Raw genomic sequence first — 26,805 nt, 5'->3', positions numbered from 1 at the left:
AAGCAAACACCTTGCCCGCACAGGTATGCAGATGGTTGCATGGCTTCTTCGCGAACTACGCTCGTATATATTAGCATGTTCCAGCTAGCAACCGTCGAGCTCTATATATGAGCATGTTCTATCGTATCTCTCTTAGTCTTCAATAACTAGGAACGCCATTACGTTAATGTCCGATAATGTTTGGTGGAACAACCTTGATACTGAAGTTTTCGGGCCATTCAACATTTTCATAAAGAACACATGTATGTGTACAACCTCCTAATTACTACCTCCGTGCTATAATGTAGAACTTTTTTTGGCATTACACCACTGTCAAAAAACATTGGAAAACGCTTGTAGCCGGTCGCGCGCGACCCCCAGGGGTGGCTGGCTAGCCATGCAGCATTTTCTCCTCTTGAGAGTGTCCAAATTTGCTATAATTTATTCATTAAAAAAATTGCATCCACGTTTGGTTGCAAACCAAGTTCGTCGATTTTTTTCGCTACAACTGATTTTAAATTTTTGCTACAACTGATGTTGATCGATTTTTGCTACAACCGGTATCAACTTTTGCTACAACCATTCACTAAAAAAGCTGCATACACGTTCGTCAGAGTTGTAACCTGAATTCATCGAATTTGTTTCGCTACAATCAATATTTTGTTTTGCTACCACGCATCATCAGCGTCTTTTTTTGCTACATTCATGTTGATATTTTTTGTTACAACCATGTTTTTGCTGCATCCGTGATCGAAATTTGCTATATCCTGCTTGTTTTTGATACCATCGATGATTTTTGCTGCATGGACAAATCTAACGATCAAATAGAATTCGGTCTGACGGATCTGGCGGCTCGCGTGCGACCGGCCAAAAGTTTTCACCGACGCCGGTGCAAATCAGTGTCCAAAAACATTTGACATTGTGAGACGGCGGGAGTACAAAACAGTAAAACAGTTACCTTGGCCCTTCTGCAGCGACTTGAGCTCCTTATCCGTCGGATCACATGTAAGAACGTAGCAGATCACTCGGTTGTCTCACTGCCGCATGAGAGGTATTTCTCAGCAGCTACCCGGCTTCTCACGCCTGGCCCAACGTATTCGGGCCGCTGCTCCGGACCGAGGCGACCATTATGTAATCGTCTTCCCTTCATCTCCCAGGGGCAGCGGTTGCGGCCGGCACGATTCGGCCATCTACCACACAATGTTAATGCTGGTTTCTTCCTTTTTTTTAGGAGATCTGTCATTCTTTCTCACATACTCCCTCTATTTCAAACTAAGTTTTGTTGATCTAGTATAAAAATTTATATTAATTCAATACTAAATCTGTTAGTCAAGCCTAATCAAGGCTTAATTAGTAGACTTCTAAATAAACAAATTTGATAGAGCTTTTAGAATAAGATAGATATGGATAGTTTATTCTAAAAGCCAACAAAAGAACTGGCCCTTAGCATATGTAGAGGAGCGCCAGCTTTCACCTTTAACTTATGAAGGACACCGATCTGCTGTGACTGGTAGATTCTAAGCCAATAATGTTCTCATCCTTCAAATATGTGGTGAGTATAAACAGCAGGACGTACCTTTCTGATCCACTTTCCTGGTCATGATTTTTAAGTATATAATCAGCTTCTACAGATGTCGTGAATGATACTCCCCATTGTATTCCATTTCATTAGTTTGTTGGGAACACAACCTTCCAATTTCAATATTACTGAATTATTGTAGTAACAACATTTTCTATCTTAACTCGCTGAACCAGTGGATTTGAGTGATATATTAAGAAGTCACTACTTTCCCCTATGATTAGAGAAGACAACTAGGCTGGGGATAGACATTTTTTTCTCGATTTTACATACAGGAGGAAGAGTGCATATGCCAAGGGCTACTCGGTTTTTAGTACCGCATGCCTTCGTTGTTGTATATTGTTCTGCATCACTTGTAAATAGTCAAGGCAATAAGTTGAAGCCACACCATCCTACTTGCGCAAGCATCTGCTTGCATACCATCCAAGGAGGACACTCTCACGTAGCCCTCACTGCAATTCCACTCACCATGACAGCCGTAAACATCTATGCAGGCTTGAACATTTTCAGTTTATTAGAGTGTTTTTGGTGTGAGCTTCTACGATTGTAAGGATTACCGTAGGAATATTTGAGGATTAGAATCTCTAGAAATATTTTCTATGTTGGTTGTTTGATTCATATGATTTGACTTCTATAGAAATTGTTCCTCATTATTTTCAGTACTTCCCATAGGATTTCTACTAGCATCCGCTCAAACTTTTTGGAAGAATCTTTTTTTTATGCAGTCAAACAAACCAAAATCATGTAGGATTGAGATGAGCATCACGCTCTAATCCTATGTTCCTCCTAGTTCTGTGTCATTACAATCCTACGAACCAAAGAGGCCCTTATCCTTGGTTCAGGAAGACACACATTACAAAGATGACTAGCGCTACAAAATTACTCCACGGTTGTATGCAAAGCCAAAAAGATTCGATATGAAACGTCGTTTGACGATGGCATGTACGTGAACTAAAGGCGCCTTAACTGGAATAATTAAAAGCATTACAAGCAGAGGCTCACTTGAGTTGTACTTCATTTTGTATACACAGTCCTGGGGCTTGAGTTTCGGCCGTAAAAATCAAATTTCGGCCGAATTTTAGCCATCTCGGCCTGGGGCGAGAAATATCTATCGGTCGAAAAGAATGATTTTTGGTTAAATTTATTAATTTTAGTCAAATGCTGGTCAGATTTTGGTCAAATTGCAACCAAAGTTTTTGAAAATGACCGAAATTCGGCCATCTCGACCTGGGGCGAGAAAAATTACAAAACGAAAATCAAAACACTAGGCTTGAAAATTTCTCCATCCGTTCCCCTTCTAAAATGTTACAATTAAAAAAGACATGGTGAGACTGATTGCTAATTAGTTGTTACGCTTATAAGAAATTTTTACTGTGATTTTGAAAAAGAAACAACTTGTAACCACAAACATTATATAAACTAGTCGTGAACCCGTGCGTTCGCATAGTCTAGGTGGAAAATATTAACTTAAAATCTCATATCGTAGATCATAGAAATGTGTTGTGTACAACCACTTTGACCCGACGTACAATCGGATCATAAAGGATTTCAGACATCAAGATTAATTCATATGGGGATATATTTATGTGAATAAGTTATGGGTACGTCTGGCTGATATTATTTATACTTTTCTATTTTCACTGTATGAACAACAGGAATTATAAATCAAAAATCCATTTAATGTATGGCTACTCTCATGAACCATATCCTTTTGCATTGATTCTAGAAAAAAATGAACAAACATATACTATCATGCTAGACACATGATATCATTCCGGTTGATTGAGAGGAAAATAATTAGCTAAAGAATACATCTTTCTCAGGTGACTGAATTGGTGCCAACTAATTCCTTATAAAAAATTGAATCAAGAAAAAAAACATAACAAAGGGCAAAAAAGAGACCAACACAACTTATAGTGAAATTATATCAAACATCAAGGCAAAAACCTGTAACCAAACATACTCCATTAGATTTACCTGTAACACATAGAAAATATTTATATGTATAGACTTACTTTTTTTATTGTTGATGGTATAGTACTAAATCATTGATACTATTAGATGAAAGTTTTTCTCTCATGTTTACGTATATATTACATGGCAGTATTTGGATTGTATTGGAACAACAGTTCGTAAAGAGTGTTCGCTATCTTTATATGCAGCCTTTGTCGGCTAGAAGTCTTTGATCAAGGGTGCTTCAAATCTATATCATAAAAACGCTGCAGTTCCTATCTTGCCAAATCTTTTCGGTGATAATAATAAAAGGAGAGCTCAATTTCTTTCATGTACTTACTTCGCGGATTGTCGATGATCTTCTTCCGAAAAGATGTAGTGGTCGCCATAGATTACTAACCTGCTGGGTTCAGAGTGCTTTCGCCATATATGCAATACCTTAGTTTAAATCTGCTTGGCAACCTCGCACAGGCAGAATAGGTGCCTCGCTGTCTGGACTTGACGTACACTCTAGAAAAATTACTTGTTCGACCATCAGTTATGCTAAATTATGTCGATACACCAAATTTTATTCAAATGCAATCAGCGAAGAATTCCAGTCAGATCGGCATGCCATAATGATTGAGAGAATTAAAACCAACGGAATAGTTGTTGGTCATTGACCTTGTACTGATAGTCATCATAGATATGCATTTTAAAAAGACGTTTTCACCATTCAAAATGCTGCTTCTTCTGTTTATGTATAGAGACAAATATGACATACTAAGCACATATTTGAAAGGACAAATTGCAAACACATACTTCATCCTGGATCGCAATCACAAAGATGTTCGTTCGTCCTTGGCCGCACGCTCTAAGTCAACAATTTTGTTTGCCGTGGCATATGGATGCTGACCACCTTGTCGTAGAGGATTGAGGAGAGGTAGGATCAAATGCGGCATGGAATTAAATTGACCGGTGGCATATACGGTTCCCGTCGTAATTAAAAACCAATGATAGAGAACTTGTATTCATGAACAACTATGGCCTTACCAATGAACTCTCATGCTTGGCCGTATCCTTAGTTTCTTAACCATGCAGCCATCGTTTAACACATAACTGTTGCGTATTCTCGTCTTTGTATGTGCCCGTGGACTATGGTTGGACACATGGTATTGGAATATTGAGCAGGATGCGACGCAACTGAAAATTCTTTCTGTCAAACGTGGATGCATTGAGGCGGACGACCCCGGTAACGGGCCAAAGTAGCCCAACCTATCAATTTGCATAGTGCAGCAATCATGTATATTGGAGAAAAATTGGAAAAAATAGGAATATAGTTATAAATCTGCAAAAAAAGAAGAAATTCATAACAGATGAATAACAAAAGATTATTGTGATAACTGTTAGGTTGATCTCTTTCCCAATGGGCACAACGGCCCATTGAACCTTGACTCACGCCCTGATCGGAGGCGCCCAGCCCAAGTAAGGCTGGTGGGCCCCTGTCGCGTAGTGCTATATGTAGAGGAGGTGGGGACCATGGCAGGGGTTACGAGGTTCGCCGCCGCCACTGGTTCCCCACTCCTAACCCTAATCCGATCTAGAGGGATGCACTGAAGCGACGAGAAGTCCACCACCGCCGCCACTGGATCTCTCTCCTTCCCCACCGTCGTCACCACCTCACGATGGACGACTGGAGGGAGCTCATAGAGTTCATCACAAGGTAACATCTCCACATCACACCGAACACATCTAGCCTTGTCGATCCACGGGATCTATCAATGGTATCATGAGCAAGGTTGGTATTAGATGTGTTCCGGTTGCAAGAAGATGACGAAAGCAAGAAAAGATTTACCCTCCCCGATATGAACCCTAGATGGGCAAAGAAACCAAAGATGGCCACGGGCCTCGTCGGCAAAGTAGCGCCGCCGCAAGGCCGCGCCTGTTCCTCTCGATCCCCACACGCATCGGCAAGCCGAGGTGTGGGGAAGAAGAACCAACCTCCTCGGAGGCAAAGTGTGGATCTAGATCCAAAAGGAAAACAAAGAAAGAACTCGGATACGATCCGAAAAAGGCAAACCAAGACAAAAAAGGGAGGAGGGAACAATGGCCAAGCACACACGGGCAAAAGGGCATCAACACCGCTCCCTTGACGGTGGCGCGTTCACCTTGAAGGTGCTCGCGCGCACCGGCAAGAGAACGGGGATGATGCCGAAGTTCTTCTCTGTCAAGGGAAAACACAAACAAGGGCACCACGAGCACACCATTCGACGGCGGTGCGCTTCCACGAAGGGAAACACACCACCGGCGAAGGAGGTGGCCGCGGCGCCACAGGATCTAAGGGCCGAGAGGTAGCCGGTGCGCATGGCACGGGACCTTCGGTCACCGCTTCCAGCAGTGATATCCATCTCCTCGGGCATGGCAGCCACCGCGCGAGGGCAAGAAAGGGGAAAGTGGGCTCGGACACCATGGCAACAGCAAGCCGGCCCTCCCCTCGATGCTCCCAGGACCCTTCTCGGTCGCCGCTGCCGGCGGCAAGAGTCAACCGCCGCGTGGCGCGGGACCTTTCGGTCGCCGCTGCCGGCGGTAAGACCCATCCCTCTGGCGGGGCAAAGAGCCGTCGCGCGAGGAAGGGACAAGGGCCGCGCGAGGAAGGGCCGAGGGTTGCGCATTGCGTGGTGGCCGGCGCTGCCGCTCGCGTGTGCGGGAGCCAAAGGGAGACCGCCGCTCGAGCGAAAGCTGCGGGAGAAGGGAGCGGCAGGATGGGGCAAATGGGGGCTAGGGTTCCCTGCCGAGCCACCGACTGGCATGTTTTGTTGCCTCGAGGGCCGCCGCGCACCGTCGGATGAGACGGACGGCCAGGATCGCCCCAAAATGAAACCCTAGGGCTGGCTCAGGCCTTTTGGGCCGCGCTGTGCGCTCCGCCAGGCAAGGGGGCAGGCCGGCTCGTATGAGGCCGAGGCCGAGCCCGAGGCCAGTGCCAGCTGTTTCGGCCGCTGGAGGAAGTAGGCTCCCAGGCCGGCCGAAAGTAGGAAAGGCCTCAGGCCGGCCCAGCCGGCCATTTACTCCTTTATAAGAGATTTTAATTGTTCTGCCTATTTAGGCAGATTTAAAAGTTGTTCTTTTTCTAGGCATTTTTTCTTACGAAAATATGTTTTAGAAAATAGCAAACAAAATGCTCAAAGTTTCTGACAAGTAATAGACATTTTTCTGTAAAGAAAAATGAAAAGTTTTTGAAAAGAAATAAAAGGCCCTTCTAGACATTTTTCTTATGAAATTATGTCTAGATAACAGGAAATAAAAATGTTGCAATTTTTCTGTTTAAATCAACAGAAATATGATAATATTTTTATGAAAAGAGAAATAAAAGATTCTGAAAATAAAAGAAAGATTTTCAGAAAGAGAAAAGTTCATGGATTTTATAAAAGGAAAATAAAGTTCATGAATTTTTATTTTAACAGAATAATTTTCTGTAAAGGTATATGAATTTTCATATTCAAGTTTTTCCGCTGCAAAGTAAAAAGGTTTAGTCCTCCAATTAAATTGGAACCAACGGGAAAATTTAATTGGAAGAAATGTTATTAGCAAAGTTTTTCCCTTGTGGGTGAAATAAGATTCAAACAGTTACGGCTATGACAAAAGAATGAAGTTTGTTTTAAAGTTAGAATATGGTATTGTTGTTTTCTGACCAACCAACGTTGATGATAACAATACTATATTTGTATGAGTCATCTTATGTTTAAAGCTTAAATCTCTGATAAATTTTGTATCAAAGTGATCAATTTTCGGAGCACAGATAAAGAAACGCATATGGTTAATGATGATGATTGTTATTTCTTAGCAAAGTTGTTCAATAAGAATACTATCATCACATTGTTTATAAGTTATATGCATTATTTCCATTTCTGCCCAACGGTGATATGGAATTAATATAGTAGGATGAAGTTTTATTCTAATTCTGCCCAACGGTGATTTAGAATATTCCAGAAAGTTTTAAAAGGTTTAATGTGCATGATTTTAATCAGACCAACGTAGGGTTAATTTTATGCTCATTACCGTTGCCTATTGGCTAAGTTTTCTCAGACTAAAAGTTATTCAAGCTTTCACTCATGAAAGCGAATGTTGGGTACTAGTGACCCGAAAGATTGAAAAGAAAGGTCATAACTTGAGGGAATAAATTCTCTCTAAAGAATGGCTTCAAAAGAAAAGAACTGTTGGATACTAATTCAAGAAAAGAAAAGAGATAGATCATTGAGAGTCTTGGTTGACGAATGTCTTTCATGTACTCTCTATGATGGAGTCTCCTTTTTCAGTCAACATGATTGAAATGAAACAAGCAACATGCATGTTTAATTTGACCAACGTCGGATCAAACATGTGTGTCAAAGATAATTCAGATTTATTTCTGAATTTGATACAGTCAAAAGAGCCAAATATGGCATTTATGATGTCCCTTAAAGGGAATTACCCGCATGGCGGGAAAAGTCTGGGAAGAATGCCTGCGTAGCCGGGTAAAGTTGACATTGTATTATGTCAACAATCCGTGTATGGCGGGAGAAATTTTAGCAAAGGTCTTATCCTGTATGACAGGAGAAAGTTATGATGACTCATGTGCGGTTAATGTGTCCCACTATGGAATAAAAGTATGGAGTAGCTATTAAGCTTTCCTATTATCGACCGTACACCTTATGTGTAACGGTCATTATGCAATCACTAAATCCATAAAGTATAAAAGTAATAGACAAACCTAAAGACAAGAAGATATGCAAGTGTGACTTGCAAAAGAGACAATGATAAAGAACTCTGTTGAGTTTCTGAAATGAAATGAGGAAAAAGTACTCCCATACTAGTTAACTTATAACTTCATTTTACATGAAGTGATAAGATGAATGAGCTAGATAATCGAAGTTTCCTCATTTCACAAGAGCTATGAATGGGTTTCGAAATTGTGGCAGAAAAGTTCTTGCCACATTTCGAGGGGGAGATAGAGACATGAAATACATTGTAATGTATTTCATGACTCCTCTGTACTTTAGATGCTGTGATGCACATTATGCATCTAAAGTGATCCATTAATGAAGAATGTGATTGTCAAGGGGAGTACGACAGTCATCTGAATACCGTCATTATGATACCCCTAAAGAAAAGAAATAGTTGTATTTCCGGATCTTTTATAGTTCCGAATGCAGACTAAGGAATACAACGGTGGTGCTTAAAGTGCCATAAAGCAGAAAGTTTAAAGATACGCCATTCCTTCAGTGAAGATGGAGTAATCTGGGGGAGCATGTTGTGTGACCTATACAACACATGTTGTTAGCTCTACAAGGGATCTTGTGATACAGGTCCGTGTAAAACCTATTGCCTTTTGGAAATGGGTGACTATAGAATGAATTTGCCTCTTGGCAATGACAGAGCTACGACAACCCCATATGAAATAAGTACCAGTACCTGAGATTTTGATGGTCTCTAGGAATGTGAAAATCAGATACTTGTGACTACTATAAAGTCTATGTTAGTGGAATTCCATCATTTGAATTTCACTGACATAGACTTTATGAAGGGTCTACAAGGCAAATGTGACTCCAAAGGAAATATGTAAATGCGTAAAACATGACTTAAATCGAAAGATTTTGTGCAAAGAAAATGAGAGGACAATTGCATTCATGCAAAGTTATAGAATGGGAAATTCGTTTCACAATTGCTATGCATGTGGATGATGTCCTACTTGCTAGTGGTTATGTCAATCTACTGCATGAGGAGAAAAGAAGTTCTTGTCCTCAAAGTTCAAAAGAATAAAAGGGGGTATTAGGAATGTCGCATGGACATGCTAAGAAAGATCTCTAAAGCATGTATACGAGAAAACCTACGCCCGTTCTCATAGTCAAGGGTAATGGAAGTGGAAACTATGGTGTTCCAAAAGTTAATAAGAAAAGATTGTAAACGGATATGGTACCATATGCTTCAGTTGTTGGAAGCTCAAGATATTACCCTGACACAGTTCACGTATATATCCGGGTTGTTTTGGCAATGTCCAGTCCATAGATAAATCAATGGGATGGATTCAAAGATATCGGCCTCATGCTGAAAGAAATAAGTGCTCTCAAAACATTGTGAGTACAAAGGAGGACTTGTGAAATGTATAGCGAAATCCACAATTGTCGCTAACTTTCATACTCGGAGTTTTGTGTGGAAAATCTCCAAATGAGTGAAACCATTGTCATCAATGTGATGCAATGATATGTTATGGCTTGATACGAGGCTGAGGGATAGGCGAAATGGTTAATGGCTACCTATACCCGGAGTTGATAATGGTTGACAACAACGATAACCATTTTAAGTTCTTTCGCTCCTATCACAACGAGTCAAGTGTTGATGCCAAACACACTGACAAAGAGTTACGTGTTGTGAAGGAGAAAGTCCGGAATTATGGAAAAAGTGCTTGAAGCATAAAAGCAACAAACAAGTGTTTGCAGATCTGCTTATCAAAGCTTACCGCCCAGTGTGTTCGGAGAACACATAGTCGACATGGGTTTTATGGTATAGTCTAATATTTCTGGACAATAAAGGGCCCAAGGTTAAAGAATCTGTCTCAAAATAGAGAGGTACATTGTGGCTGTCTGATTCCATAGGCAATTGAGCCGTGACGATGAAACATGCCCTATGTATTGATCTGTTACGAAACGGGTAAAGTTAAAAGTATATGATGAGATCAAGGGGGAGAATGTTAGGTTGATCTCTTTCCCAGTGGGCCCAACGGCCCATTGGACCTTGACTCACGCCCTGATCGGAGGCGTCCAGCCCAAGTAAGGCTGGTGGGCCCCTGTCGCGCAGTGCTATATGTAGAGGAGGTGGGGACCATGGCAGGGGTTACGAGGTTCGTCGCCGCCACTGGTTCCCCACTCCTAACCCTAATCCGATCTAGAGGGATGCACTGAAGCGACGGGAAGTCCACCACCGCCGCCACTGGATCTCTCTCCTTCCCCACCGTCGTCACCACCTCACGATGGACGACTGGAGGGAGCTCATCGAGTTCATCACAAGGTAACATCTCCACATCACACCGAACACATCTAGCCTTGTCGATCCACGGGATCTATCAATAACCTCTGTGAGTGCGCTGGATTCATGCCCCCAACTTCTTCGCCCGTGGGCACTCGGGATCCATGTCCCGAGTTCTTTGCTTCAATTTGAGAGAGATGCAGATATGTTTTTCATGTGGGGAGGAAGATAGAGATGAGAGAGGAAGAGAGAGAGGCATCACAACGGGAGGGGCAAAGGATCCATGCCCACAATTTCTTTGTTCCAATTAAAGACAGATACTGATCTAGTTTTCTGGTGCGGAGGAAGAGAGGCATGAGAGAGGAAGAGAGAGACGTGAGAAAGAAAGAGAAATACAGAGATCTGTTTTTCATGTATGGAGGAAGAGAGACATGAGAGGTAGAGAAAGACGTGAGAAAGAGAGATATGACATATTCAAAGACAGACTACGATTGCTTCAGTTTCCTGTTAGTATCTTTTACATGGAGAGAAAGACACGCTGGAGGTACATTTTTTTAGCGTATCTCTTTTAGATTTCTTTAGGGCTAAAAGGTCATATTTATGAACGGAGGGAGTATAAATTAATTCGGCATTTTCAAATTTCAAAAGTAGTGAATTATAAAAATAGTCGCAAAATTATAAATTGTATGTGAATTCACTTTTTTAGGAAATCATAAAAGTTATGTGGATTCAGACAATATTGGTGTATTTGTAAAAAAATCACGATTTGAAAAAAATTGTCGGGAAATGATCATGCTCATGATTTTGAAAAAATGATCGTGTGTTCAAAACATATTTGGGAATCTGAAATAAGTGCCCATCAAATTTAGAAAATGTACACAAAGAGTAAAAAACAAAATATTTACAACTTGTTCCCTGATTTTAAAAAGGTTGAGTGATCTGAGTGTCCATCAAATTTAGAGAATGTACACAAAAAGTAAAAAAAACAAAAATTTTAAAATTTGTTCCCTGATTTTAAAAAAGTTAAGTAATCTAAAAAATGTTTTTTGAGTCAAAAAATGCTCATGAACTTGAAATTTTTTTATGCATTTCAGAGAAACTTCGTAAACAAAATTAATATTCGCGATTTTTTTGTGAAAATCCAAAATTGTGTGAGGGTATTGAATCAATCCAAAAAAGCGCTTATATATCTATAGCACATAATTTTTTTGTCTCTGTTTCAATGCACGGGCATATTTGCTCGTAAATTCTAATTAACATAGAAATTTTTAGGGAGTCTCTAATTAGTATAGGTTAAACATGGGCTTTATAATCAATCTATTTTCAGCCGAACTAAATTGGCAGAAGCTTTGTGGATCTTTCATTTTTTTACGAATGTTAATCTGCACCGTAATAACTCGGTCCCACGTTAGATCAACTGTTCGTAAATTCTAATTAACGTAGGAATTTATAGGAAGTCCTTAATTAGTATACGTATAGATTTTTTTGCAGGGTAGCCACAAACAATTGTCCTCACTTCAAAGATGGCGACGATCCAAACCAAACACACTAGCTTCAAAATAAAACCGAGACCCCGCCCGTTTGTCCAACGAAATTCAACTTTTTTTTATCTTGCACCGACGTTGGATATTTCTGCTCTGTGCAAGGTGGAAACCAGCCAAAAGACCACCATGCCGGCCTGCTGCAGTAGCTGCAGAGAGTCAATGCGCTCCCAAACGTAGGGTAGCCCCCGCGGGCGACCGGCCGCGCCCGGGTCTTCCTACTCCAGCTCTCCCTCACCCCTCCTTCCTGGCTGCCATTGTCAGCGCCCATTGTCGGGCCTGGCCCGAGTGACGCTGGCGGTGGCGGCCCCTGGAAATTCCTCTCTCGTTTGCTCTCACGCGTAGGGCGGAGCGACGGCAGGGGGTGTTCCTAGGCGGCAGCGGTCTGTCGTGGCGACATGGTTTCCTGGTGCGACGTGGGAGATCGGTTGGGCGGCGGCGGCGGCGTTGACGGCGAGGTGGCGCAGCGGCATGGCCTGGCGACGCACGCTTGGCCCAAATATGGGCCCTTTAAGGCCCCATCTAGGTTTGGGCGGGCCGATGGCGGGACGGGTTGGCGGCGTGGCTTTTGGAAGATGGGGGAGCGGCGATGGGCTGTGGGGTGCTGGCGGCGCTGGCGCCACCCTGCTGCAACGTGGTAGGCAGGATTTAGCGGTCCCGATTCTGGCCCGACCGGGCGAGGGGTGGCCTGGTTTACCCTGCTGCTGCGTTCGGTCGGTGACTGCGATGGTGCCGGAGGCAGGGGTCCTCCGCACGATGGTGGTGGAGATGGTTCCCTCCCGCGCGACTACGGTGCTACTGCTTCCGTCGCCAAGCGCCCTCTCTTCGTCCTCTTGGCCTGGTGGTGGTGATCTCACTGAGGCGACATGGATGGTGGCGCAAGTGCTGTGGCGCATGCTGGTGGCAGCGGGGTTGGCTCCGGTCCAGTTGTGCGACGGGGTTTAGAGTGCTCGAGAAATCCTTGCCGGATCTTCCATCTCCGATGCGGTGGCGCGTGCGGGTGCCACCATTCCTTCCTGGAGGGTGTCGGCGGTCTACATCCCCCACTCCCCTCTGTGTACCGGGGGAAACCCTAGGACACGTTCAGGCAGGAGCGTCATCGCATCCCTTGTTGGAGGTGCTGCTTTGTACGTGGGGGATCAAAGCCTTGGATCGTAGTGGTTCGATTCCAGAGGACGCAACGGTTGCGGTTCATCTGCGCTTTGTCGAGCTGTCGGTGTTGGCATTGTTTCTTTCTCTTTTGTTTCTTTTGGTTTGTTGTGCTGCTAGCCACAGCGTTTTCTCTGTAGTCGGTGTTGGTTGCTTTGTAGTACAAAGCGGGGAACGCTTTTTCAGTAATGTAGGACAGCCTGTGAATCCACCAGCCAGATAGATGCCAATCTTCACACATTTTCTATTTTAAGTACTGCCTCGCTGGTGGCATTTTCCACTTTAAGTACTGTCTCGCTGGTGGACGGATGGACACACACCAAAGGACGTGCCATATTATGCCTTGTAGAGGATTCCAACCTCCACACTTTTCAGCGCGGGCGCGATTTTGAGTATCGCGTGTCTATCATTTCATCATCAAGGCATCTTGAAAGTCAATTGTATTTCATGAATATGGCATCTATCTGATGTGATATATGTAATATATGCCAAAGGTGTAGTCTTGGAGTATTTCGATCGATCGGTCATATAGGTTGAGTCAGACATCAAATAGCTTCGATTTGCATTATTCGTAAGACACGTTATATGTATCAAAATTAATATCATAATAAAAAATATGAAAGATGTACAATCCAATTTCTCGATTCAATAGAAGCCCAAAGGGGTGCATATGGTACCAAAATAAGAATAGGATAGATATATAAAAAGCAGGTCTAATTACACCTATTCCTAATCCTAAATAGAATGTAAGGATGTGGGGATTTCTATGTAAATAGAGTACCTATTTCCAAAGGCTCGAATGACCCCTTCTTATAATAAGAATGTGCACGATTTGGTCCGATATGTAATGGATTTGTAATATGATGGTCGAGTCGATTCTACGATTATAAGTTCATAACCCTAGCGCCCATTCCCATTTTGGACGGAACAGATCTAATAATTCTTTTATTCCAGTTAGTAAGAGGGGTCTTGAACTAAGAAATAAGCCTAGCAGCTAAAAGAGGGTATTCTGAGCAATTGCAAGAATGGGGTTCATTGATACTCCTGGTGTATTAGATGCTATCACACATACAATCATACTCAATTCGATGGAATTGTTCGATCTTAAATGGGATCTTCTATAATTTCACACATAAGGGGTTATTTACTGGTTTCGTCGGTCACTAAAAACTTTGTTATTTATATATAATAATATATAAAAAGAATGCTCGTAAGGAGTCCTATTGAAACCAAAAAATATAGGCCTGCTTGCCATCCACGCCAGAATAGATAGTTTTCCGAAGAAACCTCCTAGTGGAGGAACGCCTCCTAGGGATAAGAGAATGGGACTAATGATGTGTACAATGTTTGAATTATTGATGTAGAAGTTACATAGTGGGTTTTCATCCTTGATAGACTACGAGTGTAATAGGAGCATCCTTTGACAAAAAGATCCCCTAAAATGATCAACTCATGGTTATCGGAAATGAATCAAATCATATGGTTCTATTTCTCAATGTTTCTTACTGGCTCCTATGGAACCAAGGTCGAAGTGCACCCCGAATCAATGCCCTCAGTAGTAGAGATAGAAAGTACGAGTGTCTATCTAAACCTGGAGAGAGGGTGCCACCACACAGGTAATTCACCACACTGGTCACACGCGCAACTGTCACCGTGGCTGCCCCGCTGCGCCATTCATTGTGCCAAATCGTGCGCCTGAAATAAAACTAAACCCGAAGTTTGCCGCCAGTAAAGATCGACATGACATATAATGGCCGCCATAGTGACAGCTGTAATTATATGCGATAAAACAGTGCTTCAAGAATTTTCATGGTTATTATATAGTACGTACTTTCGCTCTTGGATTGCTTAAAGAAATCCTCGTGGCGTAACTGGTCCCCGTGAACGTGTTGATTCTGCCATAGCCTGTGCCTTCTGGCGAACTTGAGTGACAAGCGGAGTGGAAAATGACTATTCTGGGCTTTGTAACTCATGTTAATTTAAATTGTTGCAGGCTTGCAGCTCCTATTTTGAATGGTGTGTGGACAAACACTAGTGCCAGTTTTGGTGTCAGCTTTTCTATGAGTCGTGTTCTGCAATGAAAACAATATTGGCAGGAGGGGATGAACAGTATTCAGCACCAACATTTGCTCAGTGGGGAGCAAAAAGGCAGCTGCATCACGAGGGCATCTCCAACGCCATCCTCACTATTTTCCACGAATTGCTCCGCACCACTTCATGGATATTGATAAAAGAGCTGTCCGTCGAACTTGATACCCTAAACGTCTACCCAGTTTCAATGCCAATATCATTTTAAATGCATAACAATAGGGTTCAAGTTAAAGTAAGGTGTTAATAGAGATCGGTCACAAATAAAAGGAAGTGGATATTTAATAGATTTTACATGGTACCGATAACAAAAGTTCCATTATGGTAATCCATGCAAAAAATGATAGTTACCGGCTGTCTGAGCCTCCTTGCTCACTCTACCGTCATTCCCTGCTAGAATTTCGGAGAGCTTGACACATGCCCCTCCTTCTTTGCCATTATATATGTTGTTGAGCTCTCTGTCATCTTGGCCACCACTCCTTCTCCTCCTCTCATTTTTTACACAGGAACCCCTTTTAACCTTTTTGTGCGGCTATTTTTTGGGTCGGTTGGATCATTTGCTTCTTTCTCATTGTTGACGCTGGTGGTCCTGATGGAATTGGCAATGCCATTTTTGCCACGTGGATTTCCCAACTTCAACCAACAACGCATGAGGACGAAGTTCTTCTTATCCACCTCCAATAAAAATTTGCATGGGCGAGATGGCTACAAAGAAGATGGCATTATGAATAACGTGCATAGAGCATAGACACCCAAATGACATCGAGCATGTTCAGTTGACAAGTTGCATATCCGTCTAAACGACTTTGGAGCATATCCGGCAAAATAAATAACACATAGATGAACCTAGTGGCTAGATGATTAGGCACCACTTGGCCATCGGCCGATGAGTTGTTTCAAATGAATGCAAGACTTGCTCACGACCTCTTGGATGGTGTATCATCGATAGTTAAGCGGCTTGATTGCGCGATTGTGGATGAGTTGGTCGTGGTTGGGCTCATAGTTCGTGTGCTCGTGGAACCAAGAATGAATGTTGACCCAAAATGTTGCGCCCTTTTGCTCCGTACCATTGATCAGATCCATGCTAGTGACCAAACACGCATCACACAACATTCTTCATTCCTCATGTTGAAACTTCCTTCTCTGCCCCTATTGTTGGGATCAGTCGGCCAGTCCTCCATATCAGGGTCTTCGTCACTGTTCTCTGAATATTTTATCATATTTGATCCTAACTTTTGTTTACATAAACCGGAAACTAAGTTTTCGTTACGGAAATTCATAAAATTCTAGCCCGCGCATCGAGCTGGTCATATGCTAGTTTATGTGCCAAGGTTGATCGATCAATACAACAACCTTTCCCCTGCTTAAAGGATTGATAAAGCTCTCATCCGCTCTTCCTACCAAAGGACTAAAGTAATAACCAACAAACTGTTGACAGGTTATGTACAAAGGACCATATACTTCATACCATTGTCTACCACATAGCTCTTCTATAAGAGCAAAGGGCACAGTACAAAAAATATGTACAACCACATACCTGAATTTGCTTCTCTTCCCTAGAGTTATACACACCCATTATGTGAACTATTTGTTGGATCTACACATTATTGATTCAATTCTTATCGGCACAGGCATAGAAGGCACCAGGAATTAGCAATTGATTACCAGAACTACATTGTGGACTACCTATGCCGAGTGGGGTCACGCACCTTGCTTCACTAGATCACACCACAAAACAAACGCCTCCTCCTTGAGTTCCAGCTATGCGTAGACGTGGACATCGAACACTCAGGTGCACTACCCACTGAAATATGTACCTTTACTATCTAAACCGAGATGAGTATCTTTAATTTCGTTTAAAGTTCTCTAGTTACAATAAATATTGAAACATACTGAGTTATTGTAACGGGGAACCGCTAGGGATCAGACTACTGATCCTAGCTTCCTATCAGACCAATATTGAGTCGTTGGATGGAAGCATGTACAGCCGTTGGATGAGCAGGGTGTGGCCTATGTGCACATAGTACGCAGTTTCCAAATAAAACTAAAACCTGATGGAGCTAATTACGTGGATTTGCTAATAACTGCTCCCGTTATTTAGGAAACCAATTAAACGTTTCCATACATTTAGCAAACTAATTTCGGATAGTAAGGAGTGTAATAATTGTTCAAAATTGGCATTCTACGAGATATTGTTTGTGGGCTTACAAGAAAATTTTGTTTCCATCCTTGAAATTTTTGTTTCCATTCTTATTCACTTTTGCTTCCGAAGGAACTGCGTCGAGATGGGGGTTTTCCACACTAATTTGTTTCCATCAATTGAGGAATTAGCTTCCATTTTTAGGTCATGCACTATGCTTCCATATGTGAAAAATTGTCTCTAATTCAAGTGTAATTTCAATTTGGTTCTTATCTAGAATATCTTGTTTCAGTTGTCCAACAAGATTACGTCCAACACATTTGAGTACATAGTTCGTTTACAACATAGAAAATAACATGCTTACTTCTCCAAAGAGACAAAATAATCTGCTTACAAAGAAAAATAGGGTTTGCTTCCCAACTTACTTTCTCAGATCTACATTGCCTCCAAAAAGAGAATAAATTTTGACACAGAAGAAAACATTGTTGATTTTTTCTTATCCAGTGAAACAATGCTTCCAACGGAAATAGTATTTGCTTCATATGATGCCAGAATTTGCTTCTATGTACAATGAGGGTCGAGGATGCAGTAGTGTGCGCCGATCGTCCCTCCTTCGACTTGGATGATCACGTCCGGCTCCCCCATGCCGTAGCCGACTTGCTGGAAGAGCGGCAGGCCGGAGGACGGTGTCGGTGGCGGGTCGGCGAAGGTGAGGAAGTCGTCGCAAACGTCAATGGCACACTCGATCTTGAGGCGGTCGTCGAGGACGTAGCGCGAGCCGGCGTGGAGGTGGCTCCTCCTGGCGACCTCGCAGGTGCCCCAGGTGCACGTGTCCTCGCTGCCGGCGTCGAACAGGATCGGGTCCTTCTCACGGAACAAAGGCAGCGTCTCGCCGGTGGTCTGGTCGACCAGCCCAAACCCGACGCGCGCCCAAGCCGCGGTGCCCTCGGTCACTAGCTCGACGAAGGCATCCACGTGGTCCGACCGCTCCGAGTTGCCGCCAGCATGGTGGGTATATATCGCCGTCGGGTAGTAGCGGACGGCCTAGTCGAGGCCGCCGACGGTGAAGGTCGCCGTGCTTCTTACCTGTCTTGCTGGCAGACTCCAAGTCATCACACAACTGTTTGAAGCATACACTAGTTAGGCATGATGCGTAAATATCAAAGGTAGGAAGCAACAATTACTAAAGCAAGCAAATAGATTCAATCAGCCTAACCAATTCATGGTAGTAATCTCATGAAGACAAAAACGGTACAAACTAACCTCCATACAAAAAACACAACATAAGTGTCAGTAACATCCACCCAATTTTCCTGGGTAGGATTACTTCATATTCCCACAGAAATATTATCTCTAGAAACATGTTTCAGATCTTGCCATTGCTTATTACCTGGAATAAATTTCAACACTGTATGAATCTGAGATGTAGGAAGGTTGCTCAATTTCTAGAATAAAATATACCAAAATCTGGGACGATGGATGAACTACACATACCTTCGATTTGGAGATGGGTTGCTTCAAATAGGGCAGAAATTTGCAATTGAGATGCGTACTCTCTAGCCGGCCGACGTAACCGCTGATACAGCCGATTCAATCCATGTGGGAGCCTGGCGATGAATAAAATGTCGTTGAAGATGGGGTGCTCGACCTGTTAATGCCAGGATGGTACAGCGTTGCCTCTGGGTCGCATCCATGGAGAGGACTAGGGAGCAGCAGTGCGCTTGGCGGCAGGGATCGAAGGAGGAACATGGAGAAGGAAGGTGGTCGGTGCGGTGAAGGTGCGAGGCGGATGGCTCGCAGTGAGGTCACGTGTCGAGGCGGGCATAGTTGACCGATGGAATCTTGATGAGAAGCGGCGGAGGATTAGATCTAGGAACGCGAGGCAGGGGCGAGGAGAGCGATGTGGAGGCAGAGCTCAGGCGATGCGGGAGATTAGGGACGATGAGGTCGTGGAGAATTAGCGGGGATAACACGGGGGTTTATGGTCGGGGATTTTTTGGATACTTTGTTTTTCAAAGCGTGTCAAAATCTCGAGCATCAGTTTTCAAACGTATCGACGGCATTCGAGCCGTCTGACGCTCGCGCTTCCTTCAGACCGTAGATAGGAAGGGGTTTCCCTATTGTAATTTGGTTGATACAGTCAAGAATAGACAAAGGTAGATGTTACCTTAATTGAGAGATGTTTCGTCAGCTACGTCCTCTGCTTGGCCTGCTGGCAGCAACAGATGTCCACCACAACCCCAATTGCGCTGGCAGCCATCGAGACCAAGTGATCAGAGGCCCATTGCCGACTTCCTTTCCGAGTCAGCCCCTTTTCTCCCCCCACACCACCATGCCATTGAGGTGGCTGGTCGCCCAGCTAAGGTTCGCGCTATGATGTCATATAGGATCCCGTCGCATGAGGAGTTCAGCATGGGCGAACTGTAGTGTACTCCATTAACTTTGCATGGAGTATTAGTATTTTTAGCTTCAGCCAAGTGAAACTTACTTTATCGACGCTTGGAAATTTATTCGTGTGTTCATTCAAAAGAATACAAATCTTCCGCGTTTTATGTTGAATGCTAATACCCCATGCAATGTGGCCTCCTGCAACGTTGGATGCTCGTACTCCATGCAGAGGAGAGAAGCTTTGGCAGCAGCATTGGTCACAAAGGCTGCTGCATCATTGCAATGTTGCAGCAAAGCGTGCATCTATGAAAAGATCGATTTGTCTCTTCCCAATGGCGTAGAGATTAGATGATTAGATGCGATAGTGGAGTGCTTCTTTCAATGGTTGCAGTACTACTCCTTTCTTGGTTAATTTAATCATGGTGTTGCCGATGGTCATCATGAACGGGCAGATTCTGCTGGAGCCCTGAATTTTGGCCTTGTCCCACTCTTGAGTGACCATCGATTTTATCTTGGTTTTCCAAGACAAATGCGCCGGTTATTTTTCCTAGGCGCTTGCCAACAAGAGTGGGAGAGACTATTATATCCAGTATAGTTCATGTCAATTTCATAGTTTCAGCTCCTATTTTAACCGTGTAAAAATAGTGCATTCACTAGAATGGACTGAAGCACGCAACCGTACGCCTTGGCTGAAGCTCTGCCAAAGTGCTATAGCCGGTTTCTGTAACAGCACAGGAGTCTTGTTCTGAAACGAGAGCAATAATGGCATGAAAAAATTATCCCATCCTTTCCACCACGTACCGTAAAACATATTTCTTCTTTCAGGAAATACTAGCAAAAAAAGCCCGTGCGTTGCAACGTAAGAGAAAATAACACACGCTTTGAACGTAATATATTTTCACATGACATCACATTTCTGTTATCGACGATGGCCTCAATGCTCACACAACGAAAACGTGTTAATATGTTGTTTCTCCCCACGAGATTTTCCAAAGGTGTGCATGTGTGGTTAACGATGTTTTCTTTCCTCTCAATTTGGTTTTAATTTAATGAATATTTATTGCAATTCGTATGGTCGTCAGAAAGAGAGAAAAAAAAGACCGTGCACTACAGATTAAGTTTGCACCAAAAATAATATTTAAGAAGTATTCAACAGTTAAAAATAACATCTATTTAGATTCTACACATTTTTTCAATCAAATTTCATATATAACATGTTAAAATCGAAGTTACGGTTTAAAAGATATGGATAATTTTGTTTTAGATAAAATATGGATTGATTAACTGAAAAGTCAGGGTTTTTTTGTAAAAATGTTTCGGCTGACTTAAATAGGAACGGCGGGTTGATTACCTGAAACATCGGGGAGTTTTCTGTAAAATGTAAAAAAAAAACGGTTCGGCTCTGACTAAAAGATGGACCGCGGGTTGATTATCTAAAACTCTGAGGACTTTTCTACAAAACGATAGAAAACGGTTCGTTCTGACTTAAAGTTGGACTGCGGGTTAATTAACTGAAACTGCGAGGGCTTTTTTGCAAAATGACCGACGACGGACGACAGAAGCGCTGCACGCTTTATTATTACTAGTAAAAATGCCCGTGCGTTGCACCGGGAAAAAATCATCACACCTTTAACCATCGCCTGTTATACGAGTGCGTTGGCAAAGAAAGAGGCGCAACCAGCTTTATATTGCATTGTGTATCATTTTAATAGACATCAATAACAAGGTAAAACTGATTATAGCTTTTTGTATAATCAAGTTTGGACGTGAAGAAGCCAACTTAACCCGTGGGCAGCGCCGGCTCCCCGCCATGGACTTCAAACTGTAGTGCGGGTTGAATCACAAAAATGATACCTTACTATCCGTTGTACTATCAGATGGTATTAGTCCCTAGTGTTACGTTCTTCTTTGGAACTTCAACCCATTCAGTTATCTCAATCACTGCTTCTGCCCTATCAAGAGAAATAATTCCACTTCTACTCAAAGAAAAATGTAGATTTGCTTTGATGGGTGCAGATAAATTGCGGCTTCCATACCTGATTGAAAAATGCACATTGTTAAATACTTAAATTGATGCAATGAACCAAAACATGAGGTGAATCGTAATAACAAAATGGCAGTATCACTTGATTTTCTAGAGCCCTTTTTTTAGTTGGAATTATATTGACATGACCATATATACATATGTACTACAAATTCACAGGCAGACTATTCAGAATAAATATTGGTTCACGGTCCTTTCAGGCTGTTAAGTTGACTATGATCAGGGTTGAGAGTTGACACTTGAGACTATGCGCACCGAAATAACATCAATATTGTGGTTACTTTTCACTGGTTTCTGTCAGGCCTGATATAGCATACTCCGCAAACTTGTGTGATAAAACACCTGGGGGCAACTCAGAAGCTTTGTCATAGCTGAGAGACACATCAAAGTCCTTGGTATGTTTGATGGACCTGAATAACTGTAGACAACAAACAAATAAAAAGCATCTTCAGATATATTTCTTCAAACAATAGGCAAAGTTTGTTGACAAGTAAAAGCAAGAGATTGACTAATATCCTTTTTACCTTTATTGGCATCCAAAACTTACGGTTCAACTTAATCCCATCACTTAGATTAGCAGCATGCAGCGAGGCACCAAGAACAATTGCTTCATCAGCATCAAGGTGCTTATCTAGCTCACTCCGTCCCAGGAATTCCTGCAGCTTAGCCTGGAACAGGAGAATACAAATGTGAGACGTGCCAAATACTGAATTCCATTCACGATGAAAACTTCTTAAGAGATAAAAAGGTGAAATAAGAAGCAGGCAACCGCATGCACCCAGGTTATAAAATCAGTTTAGTTTGTACGAGGATATACAACAAAAGTTTACAAAATTCAACAATGCAACAGTCCTGCATTTCATTACAGCCCTTCAATGGCAAGTTAAGTGTAAGTCTTGAATGAGAGAGTAATAATCACCTGCAGTTTTGGTACCCTGGTAGCTCCTCCTATTAGCTCTACAGCATACATGTCACTAATTTTCATGCCTGACTGCGCAAGCACATCTTTAATTGGAGTGAGAGCCTGCTCCCATAAATCTTCACAAAGCTCTTCAAATTTTTCACGAGTTATGGTGCTCCTGTAACAAACAGTATGTCGATCAACACATAAAACCTTGAAATAATTTCCTAATCATGATTTAAGATTACAGGTTCACTCCATGCCGAGAAAAAGTAAGGGAAAGCTGAAAGCATGAGCTGGGGAAAAGATCCACCATTACAGAAGAAAGCGGTAAGGGAAAAGGGCACCCGTGGGCCTAAGGTAAATACAAACAATGACAAGTTAAGAAGCTGATATGAATCATAATCTTGCAAGGTCCACATATCATGAATATGCAATGAAAAAGGATGCAGAACTTCAATGTAGAGTAGAAATTATTCACAAGAGATATGCAAAAGCAGTACCAAAACATATTTTATTCAACGCGCAGCCGGAGCGAGCGGTCAAAGGCGGCGGCGCCTGCGATTCCCGATCGGAGGCTCGGAGCGGTTCAGCAAAGCCGGCGGCGCTCGAGGTAGGTGCATCCCCTCCCCTCTCCCCCCCTTTCCCCCCACTCTACTTCCTGCCGGCTGCTGTGGGCGTGGCCGCTGTGCTGGCAGCGGGGAACGGGGGCGCTATGGCGGCGCCATACGGAGGCGCCGGCGACCGCTCCCCACTTTCTCGTTCCTCAGCAGCAAGTACGGGGAGGCTCAATCCGACATCTCTCTCTGTTCCGCGTTCTGGGCTGCTCGTCTTTATGCCAGATCTGACGCATCTATCCTTTTCTCTGCTGCAGCCACGCCGTCGCGAGGATGGTCGGGTCGGTCCTCTTTGCGTGCCGCAACCGCCAGCACGGCTGCGCTGCGTCCCTGCCGCGGCACGCCGTGGAGGAGCACGAGCGGAGCTGCCAGTACGAGCCCTGCTTCTTCCCGGTCTGCCAACGCCCCTTCTTCCCCAGCGTCGATAACAACGCGCAGGAGCGGCACCTAGCCGGCCGCCACGACTGGCTCCTCCACCGCCTCACCTACGGCAAGGACGTCTTGGTGGACGTCGACCAGGACCGCCTCGCCCTGATCCGCGCCCACGACCGCCTCCCTCGCCTTGTGCCGTTGACCCTATCCAGATTCAGGTGAAAAAGGATCGTGGGTTGAGTAGGCAAAACTACAGGGGGTTTTGTGTAAGAACGAAACGTTTTCTCAAAGTATCCACTTAAAACAGGACTGCGGGTTAATTACCCGAAACGGTAGGGATGTTTTCGCAAAAATGCCACGACGGACGACGAGAAATCTAATTTGCTTTGTTATTAGGGAGAGATTAGGGGAGAAAACATATCTATCCTACCATCGCTCTAAAGATTTGTTCGCCCATTAGGTTTAGAAGAATAATATGAATTTACATGAGAGGAGGAGGCTCACCATCTTGGTCGGACATGATGTTTGTTAGGAATAATCACGATTAGGCTAAACCTGTCCAGCACGGACTTGTATTTTTTGCCGAGTCGGTTAGCTGCTAGGTAGGATAGCTACTATTTATACATGTATCTAGTCCCCCTGTAATCTCAGATCAAAGCATTAACATAACCAGGGAGGACACGTTCCTGTTGCCATCAAAATCGCTCGTATTCTTGTGTTGTTCTCGCGTGAGTTTCCGCCGAGATTGCTACTGCATAGCTAGCTAGAGCTGGCTAAGCATCCACCTGCCTGCTTAGTTGGTTACGTAGATACATATTGCTAGCTTCAGATTAAGTCCCGACTTATTCGAGTCGTACGTGTTCCGATGGAAAGTATTCGTCGTGAGCGACGTCCGACGTACGAGTCGGGTCTGGGCCAACAATTGATATCTAGAGCAAGGTTGATCTTCTAGTAACGGAAGATCATGTCGGAGGACGACAAGACCAAGCAGCTGGCGGCGTACTCCGGTGCGGCTAAAGTATTTGCTGCTTCGGCGATCATTAGAGAAGTTTCCATTGGATTCTGTTGAACATTCAAATTGATAAGGGAAGAGTTGATGCCTTCGACCCATTATCGAGACCCTTGGAACAGTTCCAAAGCCTGCAGGACATGCTCCAAGGGTAATTTCAATCATTCTTGCGCTCTATCGGTCTCTTTCGATGATTTTCTGATATATCAATTAATGAAAAACTTAGCAAATCATTATCCTTGTCCGGCAGGGTTTGGAAGCGGTTCAAGTGCGTGACTCCCGGTAACTTTCCTCAAAAGCTGACCTTTAGAACGGCTCAGATAAGTAGTAGTATGATATACTTCTATTTTCAATACATTTATGATGCTAGATTATTATTTTGATTATATATATTCTATTCTCGTAAAGTGCGACCAGCAGCCACGTGGAACGCATCTATGCGGATACTATGTTTGCAAGACCATTCGCACGTTTACCTCTGTTCACAAGGATCACAGATTCGACGAAAGCAATGAACATTCACACCTCTATTTTTACCCGTCATTCTTTGTTATCATGATTGATATTCATATTCATCTCCTCTTCTTATATAGCACACGGCCATGAGGACGAAGGTCCTACCAGAGCAACGCGCGATTGCTGTTGCACAGGAGCTTGCGGGATTTCTGAGGACGGAAGCTATAGATGACAAAGGACGATTTAGTGTAGCTAGGGGCCATTACTGATGTTCGTCCATATAATCGAATAGACGGGCTCTAGTCCCGATAATTCAGATCTCCATATAATTGTATATATATGCTCGCTTGTAAGATAAGTTAATCTTATATATATATGCATAATTATTTCTATTTAAATTATATGAAAACTAATTCCCGAACACCAAACGAGGCATCACGTTAATCTCCCGAACACCTAAACCCTAAAACCCTAAAACCCAAAAATAAATTCATTCAAAAAAAAACCCAAAAATAAGCAAAATCTGAAACTCTTTAGTCCCGGTCCGTGTAACGAGCCGGGACTAAAGGTCCTGCCCCTGGGGCGCTACGAGGCGCCAACGTGGAGCACCTTCAGTCCCGGCTTGTAACAGGGCCGGGACTAAAGATTAGGCCTTTAGTCCCGGTTGGTGAACCGGGACTAAAGCCCCTTACGGGCCAGGGCTAAAGGCCCCGTCCCCACTAGTGTCCGCGCCAACGTGTTGTGGGACGCAGTCGATCACTACAAGAAATATGCTCATATGTGATGTTTTTTAAAATGTCGTTGATGAATTCGTCATAAATCTATGACGATTTCATCCGAGATCGTCGTAAACCGTTTGAGGGATCAAATCTACATATAAATTACGACGGTGTGAGTCAAAAATGTCGTAACCGCATAAGATGAGATCGTCATAACTTTTACGACGATTGTAAAAATGTCGTAACATGTTCTAACTATGTTGACATGTCACTCGTGGGTCCATTTTGTTGAATTTTTCATGGCCATTTTAAAATGCGGTCAAAACAACGGGTATGACCGTTCGTACCTAGTGGTTGAATCTTGAAAATATTTTGGTGTTTCTACTCCAAGAGATCATATTTGAATTTTATCATGTGAAAAAGTAGAAGCAAAACAATAGAAAAAATACAATTGCACATGCTTTATTCTAATTGGTGGAATTGGTTGTGGCATGGATCGATGACATGGCGTTCATCCATCCATCCATCCATCCCCATCCATCCATCCCTCTCTCTCTCGCGCGCACAGAACCCTAGCCCTCTTCCCGATCCAGATCCGCCACCCACCTCCCTCTCCCCTCGCCGCCGCCTCCCACCACGGTTCCTCGATCCAAATCCTCCACTCACCTCCCTCACCCCACCACCACCACCTTCGGCCGCTCCCCACCACCAACTCCCCGACGGCATGTGGGCTGTCGAGTCCTTCTCCACTCGCACCTGGGACTGGCGCGTGGGCGCCGACATCGGCGCGCCGGAGACGGCCGTCGCGCGGTCGAGCGTCGCCGCGCGGGGCCGCGCCTTCTGGCGCACCACCATCGGCCACATCCTCTGCTACACTCCGGAGACGGGCTGC

The 26,805-nt window shown here is 43.5% G+C and overlaps 1 long non-coding RNA gene across 1 annotated transcript; it reads right to left on the bottom strand.

Annotated features, from left to right (window-relative positions):
- Nucleotides 1–21,691: 21,691 nt before the first annotated feature.
- LOC123411902 lies at nt 21,692–22,212 on the bottom strand. Its single transcript, XR_006613356.1, has 2 exons — nt 22,121–22,212; nt 21,692–21,831 (listed from the first exon to the last, which is right to left on the bottom strand). It is a non-coding gene; the product is annotated as an uncharacterized LOC123411902 (long non-coding RNA).
- Nucleotides 22,213–26,805: the final 4,593 nt, after the last annotated feature.

The sequence above is a fragment of the Hordeum vulgare genome, chromosome 7H (genome assembly GCF_904849725.1).
Source record: "Hordeum vulgare subsp. vulgare chromosome 7H, MorexV3_pseudomolecules_assembly, whole genome shotgun sequence".
NCBI classification, from domain to species: domain Eukaryota; kingdom Viridiplantae; phylum Streptophyta; class Magnoliopsida; order Poales; family Poaceae; genus Hordeum; species Hordeum vulgare.
The sequence above is the reverse complement of the archived record's forward strand: the minus strand, read 5'-3'. Positions and strand labels throughout refer to the sequence as shown.